At 46.2% G+C, this 12,491-nt stretch overlaps 1 protein-coding gene across 3 annotated transcripts in view; it reads left to right on the plus strand.

The window, feature by feature from the left end:
* daam2 (dishevelled associated activator of morphogenesis 2) overlaps nt 1–12,491 on the plus strand; it is a 99,155-nt gene that overhangs the window by 19,317 nt on the left and 67,347 nt on the right. For 2 of the 3 annotated variants that reach the window (XM_023394712.2, XM_023394714.2), the window contains exon 1: nt 5,845–6,149. The exons of the other annotated variant lie outside the window; for it this stretch is intronic. The gene's annotated coding sequence lies outside the window, so the exon portion shown is untranslated. Of the gene's footprint in view, nt 1–5,844; nt 6,150–12,491 lie in introns of those variants that run through there. 3 annotated transcript variants of the gene reach the window in all.

Here is a 12,491-nt window from a genome sequence, read left to right on the forward strand (position 1 = left end):
CCCCCCCCCCAATTTGTTATTCTCTGTCAATCTCTATTTTACAGTTTACACACCTGGACTCACACCTGGAGGGGATTCGTAGTGGTAAAGTGCGGTTTTCATCTGGGCCCTTTTGTGCTCTGCTGTCATATTTCTAAAATCTGAAGGTGTCTGTCTGTCAATGCAACATTGTGCATTTCAACATGGCTGCTCTGTGAGATGAAATTATTCAAAGTCTTATAGTGACGCCCTTCATACCCAAAGATCAAGGCATTACATCATTGCTTAACATGATGAAGCTGTCATGAGTCAGTCAGCGGAAAGCCGGACCATTGTCCAAACATGACAGCATTTAGCTGGCGCATATCCAGGCAGACAGCAGAGGTACTGTGGGAGCAGGCAGTTGGGTGACCTCTGACCCTGCCCAGTCTGCCTCCGGGACAAAAGAGCCATTCAGATGCCCAGCACTTTTATTTTTTTGCAAAAACACCCCAAAAGCACCGAACGCTCAGTACAAATGACTGCTAATCCTGTTGGAACACTTGTTTACTCTCAGCTCAAATTGAAAAAGCAGCTGGATTGTCACATATTTGCAATGGAAGAGAAATAGTGCATCCTAGAAGTGGAGAGTGGGAATTGATAAAGGAGGTGTGTAAATAATAGAGACAGGAAAGAATGTCACCATAAGAACATAGTGACAAAAATTAGATTTATGGTTTTGGGCTTTACTGTCATTAGGCTACTTTTCTGCCGCAGGCTTTTAAAAGATGGATAGTATAGTGTTCCCCTCTATCATGATTTATAGCTAACATACAATTAGACCATGTATAAAAATGTGTCCTCATGTTTATGCTGTCAAGAGTTCAGGCTTTGTACAGTGGCGGTATTTTTCCTCGGTGGCAATTTATCTCCGTGCGGGCGTGAAGTAAATGGTTGTGTGCAAAGTGCTGTCACAAGAAATTCCTCGCCTAAACAAAACAAACTTAAACGAGGGCTGCCTGGTGAAAAGAAACCCGAAATAATACATCACGGGAACAACGCGTCGTAAAACATGACTGTTTGCCATGTTAGCTCTGGCAGCCGCCCGTTCGGAGGAGGGCTCGCCACGACAGACCCTGGAAAAGACTTCACTCCAGATGCCAGTATCTGCAGTTTGAAATCACTTTACGGCCTCTCCTCCAGCTGTTTCTTCGCCTGTTATCAAGTTGACTGCCTCTGCATGCGAGAGGTCTGAAGGAGAAAGTGTGGTTTATGAGCCTGACGGAGACCACCTTGGGTGACCCACTTCTTCTTGTCCAATATTCCATTCACCTTTTGTCCAACTCCACACTCAGAGCCAAGTTCCCTTTTACTGCTCCCCCTGACTAAATTTAGCCCTTGTTAGCCAGGCGGTGATTGTTCCTGCACTTGTTATCGTGGTGGTGAAGTTTTTGTTTATGAAAGGTTTGCCGCCCTGAAATGCTCAATGGACTCTTTCATTCGCTTCCTCAGTGGGATGACGGGTTGTTTGGATTGGCGGCTCAGTCGGCTTCCCCCAGCTGACTGACAGGTGACTGGCAGGCCGTCTGGAGTACGCGTCGAAGATGGGAAGCGCCCTACCTGGAGCGTCGGTCTCACTCGGCGTGCTCTGCAGCCGCTTTATCAGTCATGACATTTGCCATCCGGTGTGATTTTACTGTGGGTGAAATCCAAACCTCGCTTGCGTTTTTTTAAAGGAATTACCCGGAGGCAGCGCGAGTTCAGCGAAAACCCAAGTCTGTAAAGGCCATGATCTGCGGTCATCTCCTTGGCACACGCAGTGACAATGTGGAGTTTGCCGATGAGTGTGTAACCTCCTGTTTTCTTTCTTTCTGCAAAAACGCATGTTGTCCAAGACGAGTGAAAACAAACATACCCTCTTAAAAAGAAAAGAACAGATGGACCTTTTTCCTCTTTTTTTTTTTTTTTTTTTAAGGTGGCATGATGTTTATCGCGGCCATGCCTAGCCCACTCAATTTACGTCAATTAGCCGATGTAATTTCCCAGGCTGTGATGGAAGATACGACAGGGGGCAGCTGAGCAGTGCTTTGCCACACTGGAGCGTGAGCTGAGCCCCTTCCTCTGGGCTTCTTCCCTTGTTTCTTCGGATGGAGATGTTTCCCCTAGAGAGGAGAGAGAAAGAGTAGAAGTGATGCAAACCTGCACACTGGGATGCTGCACAGAAAGAGAGAGAAAAGAAGGCAGCGGTGGGGGGAAGTGGGCGTCATGGAGATAAGCTGGTTCTGTTCTAAGAGCCGGGCTAATGGATGCGTCCCCAGGGCTCGCTCAGGAATGCACCCAGGCATTACCGCCGGCAACATGGTGTCATCTGTCTTCTGTCCCCAGAGAAGGATGACAAATGGTATTATGACTCCCCCTTTCTCCACTCTTTGGCATATCAATGGCTCCAGTTTGTGTTTCTTTTTTTTGGGGGGGGGGGGGGTCCTCCTTCACAGGCACGTTGACAGATTTTTCTTTTTTATTAATGTGCACTGGTATTTTTATGGAGCTGTTTTGTGTTAGATACCAACTCTAAGATGCAAATGTACAGTGGAAACTGCTTATAGTGATTGATCACAATAAGCATAACCAATTTTTTTCTTTTTTCTCAGGCAGATTACCATTGTATATTTATTACATGAATATAAAGTAATGAAACTCACAGCTTCTCTATTTACTGATTTATGGATAAAAAAAAACATAAACTACACTGTGGCCCTCTCCTGCTGCAAGCCTGGTCTGATTGGTCAGGGTGAAAGCATCACACTCCAGTCATGAAACCAAGCTGCAACCTCCGAGGCTGAAAGATGAAGCCAGCACTGAGGTACCAAAAACTGCACTTCTTTGAATGGGTGCTGGTTCCGGCTCCAACAGTGAGTCAACTCGCTCTGGCTTAAAGTTCCACATAATTGAGGGCGTGGCCTCTTTGAGTGACGGGTGGGCGAGCGTATGCACCAAAGTCTCGGCTCGGCTCGACGCGCTCCCTTCCTCTTTGCCCATTTTTGGATTAGCCGGAGTCAAGATACTGGCAAGATGGCGACGACAGAACAGCCCATCCTGAGCTTCTAACCCGTTCTTCAGAAACCTATGGGTGACCTCACGTCTGTCCATGAAACACACCCGCCGCTGTGAGAGGGCCGGGACGATGGTTACGGACTGTAAAAGTTCCAAAACGCAAGCTGAGCAGGAACAGGAAGTAAAATAACTCTCTCACACACACACACAGTGAACATATGTTGGGAGGGCAGGCCGGGACTGTCATGACACACTGTGACTCCAAAAACGTCAGTGAATAAGTTAGAATGACAGCTTGCAGTAGGACATTATTTTTCCCATATGTCATCATGTATGAAAAGACCTACCCGCCCAGAAACACTGGAAGCGGACTGCTTGATTACTATAAGCAGAACATTTAAAGAGCATTTGTATCGGAGTGATTCTGTCTCTTGTTGATCGCTACAAGCAGTTTCCACTGCGCTTTGATGCATCTCTTGACATATTTCCAGCGCAGTGTCATGTGCTATAAATGTATCGGCCTCGGCCAGAGTCAAAGGAACAAACAAACAAAAGGAGAGGAAACTTCTGCAGTGACTTCTGGCTGCCAGCAGCTCTTTTATCTACAATCATCTTCACATTATACAACCAAGGCTGGAATCAATAGTCTAGCATTGATCAGAAATCATCACCAGACGAGGCGTCACCTCAGCCAACCTGCGCAGCAGACAAGCAGTCTACTGACGGATAAGATCGCTCAGTATGAAATCAATTCTCTTATGACCCTTGTCCTCAGAGTGTTGGGCAGTAGAAGGTGAAAATGTGCAGCATTTTGAAACGCATTGATCAGTCAGCTGTGGGTCGAGAGGTTGTCACTGATGTCTTAAAGGGATAGTTTGGGTTTTTGTTTTGACGTGGGGTTGTGTGAGGTAGCCAAATATAGTCAGTGCATTCCCCGCAGTAGATTCAGATCAGCGCGCTCCCAGTTAGGAAAGCTGACTGGGAACACTGCGGCACAGCGATGTGCTGCCGTGCACGGGGCCAGCAGAAAAAATAAAAACAAAACATGTTTTAGACACTTTTAAAAACAACCACCGAAATAATCCAATATCCATTTAAATGTACCCTTCATGTAGAACATTTTCAGCTCTTGATCGGGAAGATAAAGGCTAAGTTCACACGGCGGACCCAAGTGGCCCAATCAGATTTTTTCCCCCTTATGTGACCTGTATCTGATTGTTTAATGACAGTGTGAACAGCACAAATCACATGGAATCTGACCTTTTCAAATCAGATTTGGGCCACTTTCATATGTGTTTATAAATCAGATACAGATCAGATTTTTGTGTGTGACCCGTATCGGACTTCAATGCAACTTTTACGTCAAAGCCTCCACATTCGCCTGCTTCCACTCCACAATAACTTCAAAATGAAAAAACCGTAAACGCTCACATCTGTGGCCTCCATGTTTGTTATTCCCCGAGTTCTTCTCCTTGTTTACTTCCTGTGTGTTGCGTGTGACGTCGTGTTCTTCTTCTGCGCATGCGGGTCACATCAGGGATCTAGAAAGAAATCTGAATTGAGCACTAAGGCTTGCAGTGTGAATGTAGTCAAAGAGATGAAAATATTCTACATGAAGCGTATATTTAAACGGATATTGGATTGTTTCGGTGGGTGTTTTTTTAAAAGTGTCTAAAATACTTTTTTTTCGTGGCCCCCGTGCACAGCAGCACATCGCTGGTCTGAATGTACTCTAATGTACTGACTATATATGATTACCTCACACAACATCAATAAAAACCCCAACTATCCCTTTACGGGCTCCATGATTGACATGTAGAGGTTCTTCCTCACACGCTGACTGACATGTGCTGCAGATGTGCTTTAATTCAAAACGACCCCTAACCTTTGTTACCGTGGTGAAATGTTACATTTCTTTAAGAGGCGCTCTTTCTCTCTGCTGACTTTCTGTGTGGGGTCAGGGGTCATGTGTGTGTGTGTGTGTGTGTGTATCCAGGTCAGTGCAGTGGGAGCATAGAGATTTTGATGCTAATGTTTTCACCTCATTAAATCACAGCAACATACTTGAACCCCCCCCCCAATACATACAGACATATACACAAAACACACACACACACACACACACACACCCATGCGACTGAGCTAATGGTGTGAACTTGACAAGGCCCATAGAACTTTACACAATCAAGCATCCCGTCTCGGCGTCTTCTCAATGAAAACTGATTGGGCTTCAGGGAAATCCTGTTCCTGTGTGTGTCACAGGGGTAATTCCTAATGGAGAATCCCATATTTGGCATGTCTCTGTCTGTGTGTGTGTGTGTGTGTGGGTGTGGGTGTGTGCTTGCATGGGTGTGTGTGCTTTTTATGTAGGTGTTGGCGATGAGAAGACATGACAGGAAAAGGGTTTCCTTTTGGGCGTTGTGTCTGATACCCCCCCCCCCCCAATCCACTGCCGTTTTTCTGTCTGCCCAGTGAGGGAAGGAGTTGGGTGGGGTTGGGATTGCAGGCAGGGGTGGGAGGCACAGACTGCCAAGGGTCATTTCCTTTCATCTTGCCCTTCTCCTTGGCCTCGCACAGCAGGCAGACGCACATACACACATACACACTGTACACACATACACACTGTACATACAATACACTGTACATACATACATGCATGCATTCTCAGAGAATCCATCACCCTTCCCGTTGACATCCACATGGATGCTGTCATATACTGTGGCTGGAATCCAGAAGGGGAGGGGTGACGGGCGAGCTAAAGGCAGAACACGAGAGAGGGAGAGAGAGCAAGAGAGGGAGGGGGAGAGAGAGAGAGAGAGAGAGCGGGGACAGTGTCAACAGCTCAGCTCCCAGCACAGTCAGCTGAAATCCAGAGCTCCGCTCAGTAGCTGAGCGAGGGGAAGCAAACGAAACGCAGCAGCTTCAGCCGGGAAACATCGTCAGACTTTTGTGTTTTCATGGATTTTGGCCATGAAACACGGACTCCCAACGGCCACACGAGAGCTTTAAAGCCAGAGGATGTAGGAATGCTTTAAGACCTTCTTCAAACCTCGCTTTATTGAGAGACTTCTTGATTCCCATTGCTAGTGACGTGACACAGGGACAATCCATCTCTCAGGGCAGCCCGTCTGAAGTGGGTAAGTAAGGAGATATTTGATCTTGATACCGATACCCGTTGCGAGTAATGGCTACACCGCAGTGCTGTTCACCCAACAGGAGACTGCACACACGACAGGCTACAGATGTTAAAGTGTAAACCCAGTTTGCGTCCTCCTGCTCAATCCAGTCAGGAAAACACAGACTACTGCAGCCAATAAAATAAACATTAGTCAGTAGAAAGCTGAGCAAGAGAGGCGCTGGAGGGCAACAAGGGCTTCTAATCCCACCAAGATGATAAAGTTTCCACATCTTTGTGCTGTTGTAACTGGAAGAAAGGGCAGTTTTCTTTTTTTTTTCATCATAAGCAGCAGCATAAAACTGTATTGTGAAACGTCTGTAGTTATTGCATTTGGGCTCTTTCTGCAGTGGTGTTGACAGCATGCCTTGCTCTACCCCCCCCCCCCCCCCCCCCAAAGTATGCTTGTGCATTATACGAGCAAGGCTTTTTGCATATCGGTGATAGTCTTGGACTCACTTTTAGCTGAGATTGTTTGGACTGTCATTTTCTTTGGAGAATGTTGCAGGGGTTCGGGGATGGATGTGGGTTCCGGCGCTGTTGAGTGAGTTGACGTCCTCTTTATTGGTTCAGACCACGGGAAAGTTGTGAGGTCCGGGACTTAACATATACAGGAAATGTTTGGCATTTCAGGAATTGAAGGAGGATGGGACAGCGTCGTATGTAATGAGCACAGGCCTATTTCGGGGCCCTAGTCATGGGCCGATCACACATGTTCATCAATCACACAGTCAGCTCTTTGGTGTAAGCGGTGTCCCGGCGGCCAGACATTCCATATATGCTGTACATTTCCTCCCAGCAACAACTCAACTCAATATGGAAATAGGAAAAACAGACTACAACCTCTAAATGCAGCTTGCTTTTGCTTGGGATGTTGGTACCATTTTTTTTTTCTTTCTTTCTCTAATAGACCTTCCACATTTCCCTTAAGCGAAGCCAATACTCCATGGCAGCTCAGACCAACACAAACACCCCGTCCTAATCTCCCAGGCTTCCTCATTTGAAGGAACTGTGAAGCCTCCTTTCCCGTGTGGAAGCGTCGCCTATCCTGGTTGAGAGGCTGTCGTCTGAACTGTAAATCCTTCGCGTTGTGTCGAAAGCGCAGTGGTGAAAGTTCAAGCACCAGCCCTTCGAATTTCCACCTGCGGAATTTGGTTACGGGTGCCCGCTTAGGGTTTGTGTAAGTCAGATGGTTTATGGATGGAAAATAGACACCGCAGCGCTTGTGAATTTGTTTCTAGAGGCCGGTCTTTGAAACAGCAAGATCAGTAGCGATATGAAAAGGCATAAGACAAACATTATTTCTGCAACATTCAAAGTAATTCATTCCTTTCAATGGCTTTTGTTTGAAGGTTGGTGAACCAGAGGCAAAACTCATTAATACAGTCATAGGGCCGTGTCTTTTCTTTGATGTCCTTTTCTCTTTTTTTTTGCATTGTGAACAAGATAGTATCCATTTCCACCACATTAAAGACTCTCTCTCCAGTCGGCTGGAAATCCTCAAACATTCACGTGCGCCGGGGGGAGTCGAGCAGAGTGACACTGCTAAAAGATTCAGCGTGTTTCGTAGGGCATTAGCAAAAGTTGAGGACTCGCACACAGCCTACATGCACACTCTCTGCTGCCGTCAGCGCTCTCAGGGCTTTTCATATTTTATCGACCATTACGGATGCATGAACTGCTCTCTCAGGATTAGAGGGAGCGCGAGGGAGAGTTAGTGAGCGACGCTCGGCCTTTTATCGCCTCGGCCCCGCCGCTGACTGGCAGCTCAACGGCCTCCTCATTAGGATAGGGACAGAGAGACAGAGAGATGAGGGTCTGTAAAGCTGCTTAAATTCAACTATCTGATCTTTTTGATGGGATTATCATCATGTAGTATTTACCGTAGAGCAGTTACAGTGTCTGAGGGACAAAACTCAGGGAGAATTCAGGAGGAGAGGCTGCTGTTCGTCTTGCTCCTTCGCTGGAAGTCCCCACACTGTGTGTCAAATGGCTCTATTGTATTTGTGCCAGTGACACACTTTCTGGGCTTATGATGTGTAAGCATATCTTCTTTTCACAGCGCCTCAATTCAGTGCAGCATTACTGCAGGCTATTTAAAAAAAAAAAGAAGAAGAAAAAATGCTGGTCACGTCACAGGACTGTCCCTATCTGTGCTGCTATAACTGTCCCAGAAGAGCATTCCAGACATTACCCAGAAGCCCTCTGTCCTCTATGCTGCAGCTGTTGACCTCTCACCCATGCAAGATTAATAGCTTAACAATGCACAGGACTGCTCTGATCCATGTGCTGACATTGATCGACATATTCAGACCTTGGTGCAAAGAGCGAGAGGCCAAACAATGGCAAGCTGGCAAACTGAGAACTGCTGAGCTAACCAGTGAGAGTTGTTGTTAACATAAGTGTGCATGGAAACTAATTGGTAAGTAGCGCTGGGTCGGTGTTTTTGTTTCATTTAAAGGATCCATATTATACAAAGGTAGATGTCCATGTATTGTTTGATTATAAAGCAGGTTCTATATTAATACTGTGAAAGTACCAAAGTGAAATGCAAACAGCCTGTATTCAGATACTGAACCTTAAAACCAGCCGTCAGGACTTCTGTAACTTTGTGATATCACAACAAAGCAGTAACTGCCCTCAGCCACGCCCCAAGCGCCGCCCACCTGGACCCAACCATCCAACCTTGCAGGATTTGGTTTCTCTGAGTGTTTACCTGAAATCTGCTATTGTTTTTATCAGATCACTCAGAAAACAGAAGAGAGGCTCAGAGGCTCCTCTCCCCTCCGCTACTATAGATCCAGAGAGAAGCCTGAGGGAGGAGGTTCTTAAATTCAAAAATATATCTCCTTATGGATCAACACTTCAAATAAAACAATGGGCAAGTGTGGAGCTTTAAAAGTTTGCTCATCACCCAGAAGAGCTGGAGCTTCTCAAGCTTGTGTGTTCTGATGGAAACAGTTTATTCCCTCAAAAAGACAAGATTCTCCGGCGATTGAGGAACAAGAAATCTTTGGGAAGTCCAGCATCTCTTCCCTCCTGGGAGTCATTGTAACCAGCTCTGAGGTTGTACTTGTGCCAAAAAAATTTTTTTTCCACACATATAATACGTCAGTAGTTAGACTGGGAGCTCGTGACTCTGGCGCGACCCTCCCATATGAAATAAAAAAACGATTTGACACGGCAGGGTAGTGCTTTGGGGTTTGAGAGAAAGGGATGCCAAGTATTGGATTTCATTCCGAGCCCTGTTAATATGTGGGAATGTCGGGGCCTGTGGAATGTGGCATGGCCGACTTTCTTCTCATTCCCAGTATTAATAGCGTAGTTATCCCAGTGATCTGGTCTATTTGATGAGCGGAGATGTGACTTGTCGTGGAGATGCGCCTGTCGGCCGGTGGGAAAAGTGGGTCAACAGTGCTTCTGATGCGAGTCGCCCCCACTCAATGCTCAATGCTCAATGCTCCCTCCTGAGTCAACATTAACATCTTTTAATATTAAGGTCCGATGCAGCAACTGGTGGACTCTCCCTGCGCAACATGTGGATGACCTTCTGAATGCAGCTGCTGCTGTGCATGCTGAAGCCTTTAGAGAAAAGAAAAAAAAAAAAGATGTGAAGTGAGGTGGAACAGAAGTGCACTCTTAAAAAAGCATGAGGAGAGTGTCTCACAAACAGACCCAGTCAGGCCTCCAAAATGTTTGTCTGCAAACTTGTGCTAATCCCTCGGTGGCTTCAGTTGTTCTTGCAACTCATGTCTGTGGTCCGTGGCTCGTACAAAGGGGTTTCAACATGTTTATAATAGTTTGCTTCAAACTTTAACTGTGCATGGATGGAGCTTTTTGATCAAAGCAAAAAAAAAAAAAAAAAAAACCCAATATAAAAGCACAGTTGTAACAACCCCCTGGTACTTCATATGGTCTATGCCATTATGAATGTTCCTCACACCAGGAAATGTCTTTCTTAATGAATCAAACTAAATGAAATGGCTATTAATGACATCCCCGGAGGATTGGAAACATCCCACCACCCCCTCCTCTTTTTTCCAGTGGTTTAGTCGAGGCATTTCCTCTTTATGGGTGAGGTGGGTTTCTGTGCCTCATGGCCCTATTAAAACCAATAGTGCCTTATGTGTTTGTTTTGAATGAAGCTATAAGCCAGTGAGACCTCTGAGAATTCTCCAGCGTTGGCCGCGAAGGAGCTGTCAGATTAAAAGTTTATGATGTGACGTGAGGGACTGCCGTGTCTAGTGGGTTGAGATCTCTGACTTCTCGCTGTGTGTACACAACGTCTTTCCCAGCTTCAGCAGCTTGTCTTGCACTGGTGGAATAACAATAGATAGTAGAAGGATATGGAAAAGCACTGAACGACCTTTGACTCGCTCATGTGCGAGTCCAGTAACCACAATGCAAATGTGGGGCAACTTCATGTAATTACACTGTCCTTGCGTTTGCTGTCTGTTTGTAAACCTGTGTGATGTGATTGCATTTGCCTCGGAGACAGTCTGGAAATATTTAAGCAACAGTATTAACCATGAGCTATTAAAGTAATTAATAATAATTGTCGTTGTGGTCAATTTAAATGGAGGTACTTTGACTTACTCATTTCTTCCTTATGCTATGCACAGCTCTGGCTCTATACTGTACGACAGGCTAACGGAGCCAGCTCAGCCGCACCTCCTTAACATTGTTCTGCTGCTTTTGTTTCAAGCTTGTTACACACTGCGACGAGGAGCTCTTATGTGCACGAAGTTCATTCTCATGTTGTTTTGTTTTCCTGGAGCTCGGGCTCGTGACTCACACACAGTTTTGTCCCTGACTATGTCCTGGAGACACCCACTGAATGCGTGCTCAACAGTTGAACAACTTTTCATCTCTTTCATCTTCACAGCTCCCCCCCCTCTCTATCTGATGGCGGGACGGCAAGGAAGTGATTGAGGGGGGAACATAAGCAAAGGAACGAGGGAGGATTGGAGGAATGGTAGAAAAGAGTGGGGGTGTTAAGGGAAGGGTGGGTTTGGCTCTTTTCCTGGAAGATGCACGTAGGCATAAAAGCACAGACAGCCCTTATCAGTAACTGCCTTAAACCCCTCCGAGCCTGAGCATGCTTCCCATGAATTTGGTTTTGGTAACTGCTTATCTCTATATTACTCACCCATAACTCAGACATTTATTTCGTATTATATATATTGCAGAAACTGAATTCATTCTCCTATTGCTCATCTAATTTGTTTTCCGTAGCAATCAAAGAGGCCATGAATATTTTTGAGAGCGACCATGCTGTCATAGTTAAAAATAACTGTCCCCTTGAAGATCAGATGTACATAGTCTCCAGCGCTCGTGGAGGAAATTTAACATTGCACGGCGCTTAAAGAACGAGCACCTCCCTGCATTGATCTATACCCATTCAGCCCCCCCACCCAACCCCCCACCCTGCAGAATTGTCCAAATGTCCGCACAAGAAATGCACTTTGACCACGTTGGGGCGGCAGGTGGTTTCTCAGGAAATCCCGAGCAGAATGTGTGTGTTTGACAACGAGCGCAGGAATGCAACGCATGCAAATCTACCGTGAAATAATGGCAGTTTCCTCTGCTGTCGGCTCTGCTCATTTGTCAGTTAAGGGCCGTAACTGGCTGCTAACCGCGGAGACCTGCGCTGGGGTAGATGGGTAATGTCATACCTTAGGAATGCATTGTCGCGGCGGATGTGGTGGTGCGCTGTGCCGTACTGTGTGTTTTTCTTATGCACAGTGCATTTCTGGTGTTGAGTTGATGGTGGATTGGACCGGTCTATTAGTCATGCCAGTTGTTTCAGATCAATCACATATTGTCATTTCTTCACGTAAATGTTGTAAACTGAACACCCACGGTGCTGAAGCACATGTAACCGAGGAAGTGATGCATGAATAAAATCACTTTAATTGTGTGTGTATGTACTTGTAAGACTATGCATTGTGAGAACCAGTTTCAGATTTAGACCTTGGGCGTGAGGACATTTTGGCCGGTCCTCACCCCCCTTACCTTTAGGTGAAGGTGAGGGTAAAGGGCCTCACAAATATGGAAGTACAAAAGTGTATGTGTATATGTGTGTGTGATTTGCACTAATTTAACTGATTAGCGCCACAGCTTGGCCTCTGACCCTTACAGAGTAAGATGTATGATGTGTACACGGGCCTCCCCCAAGGAAGAAGCATGACTGTGGGTGGGCCACAGCTCCTATGGGATCCATGAGAGAATGAGTTTTCAGTGTCCCAGGTGATTTGGCTTCGAGCCAGTGGCTTTTTCGGGGGGGGGGGGGGGGGGGGGGGGG

Source organism: Seriola lalandi, unplaced genomic scaffold, assembly GCF_002814215.2.
Source record: "Seriola lalandi dorsalis isolate HSWRI2012SDOR001 ecotype SW California unplaced genomic scaffold, Sedor1 jcf7180002054953, whole genome shotgun sequence".
NCBI classification, from domain to species: domain Eukaryota; kingdom Metazoa; phylum Chordata; class Actinopteri; order Carangiformes; family Carangidae; genus Seriola; species Seriola lalandi.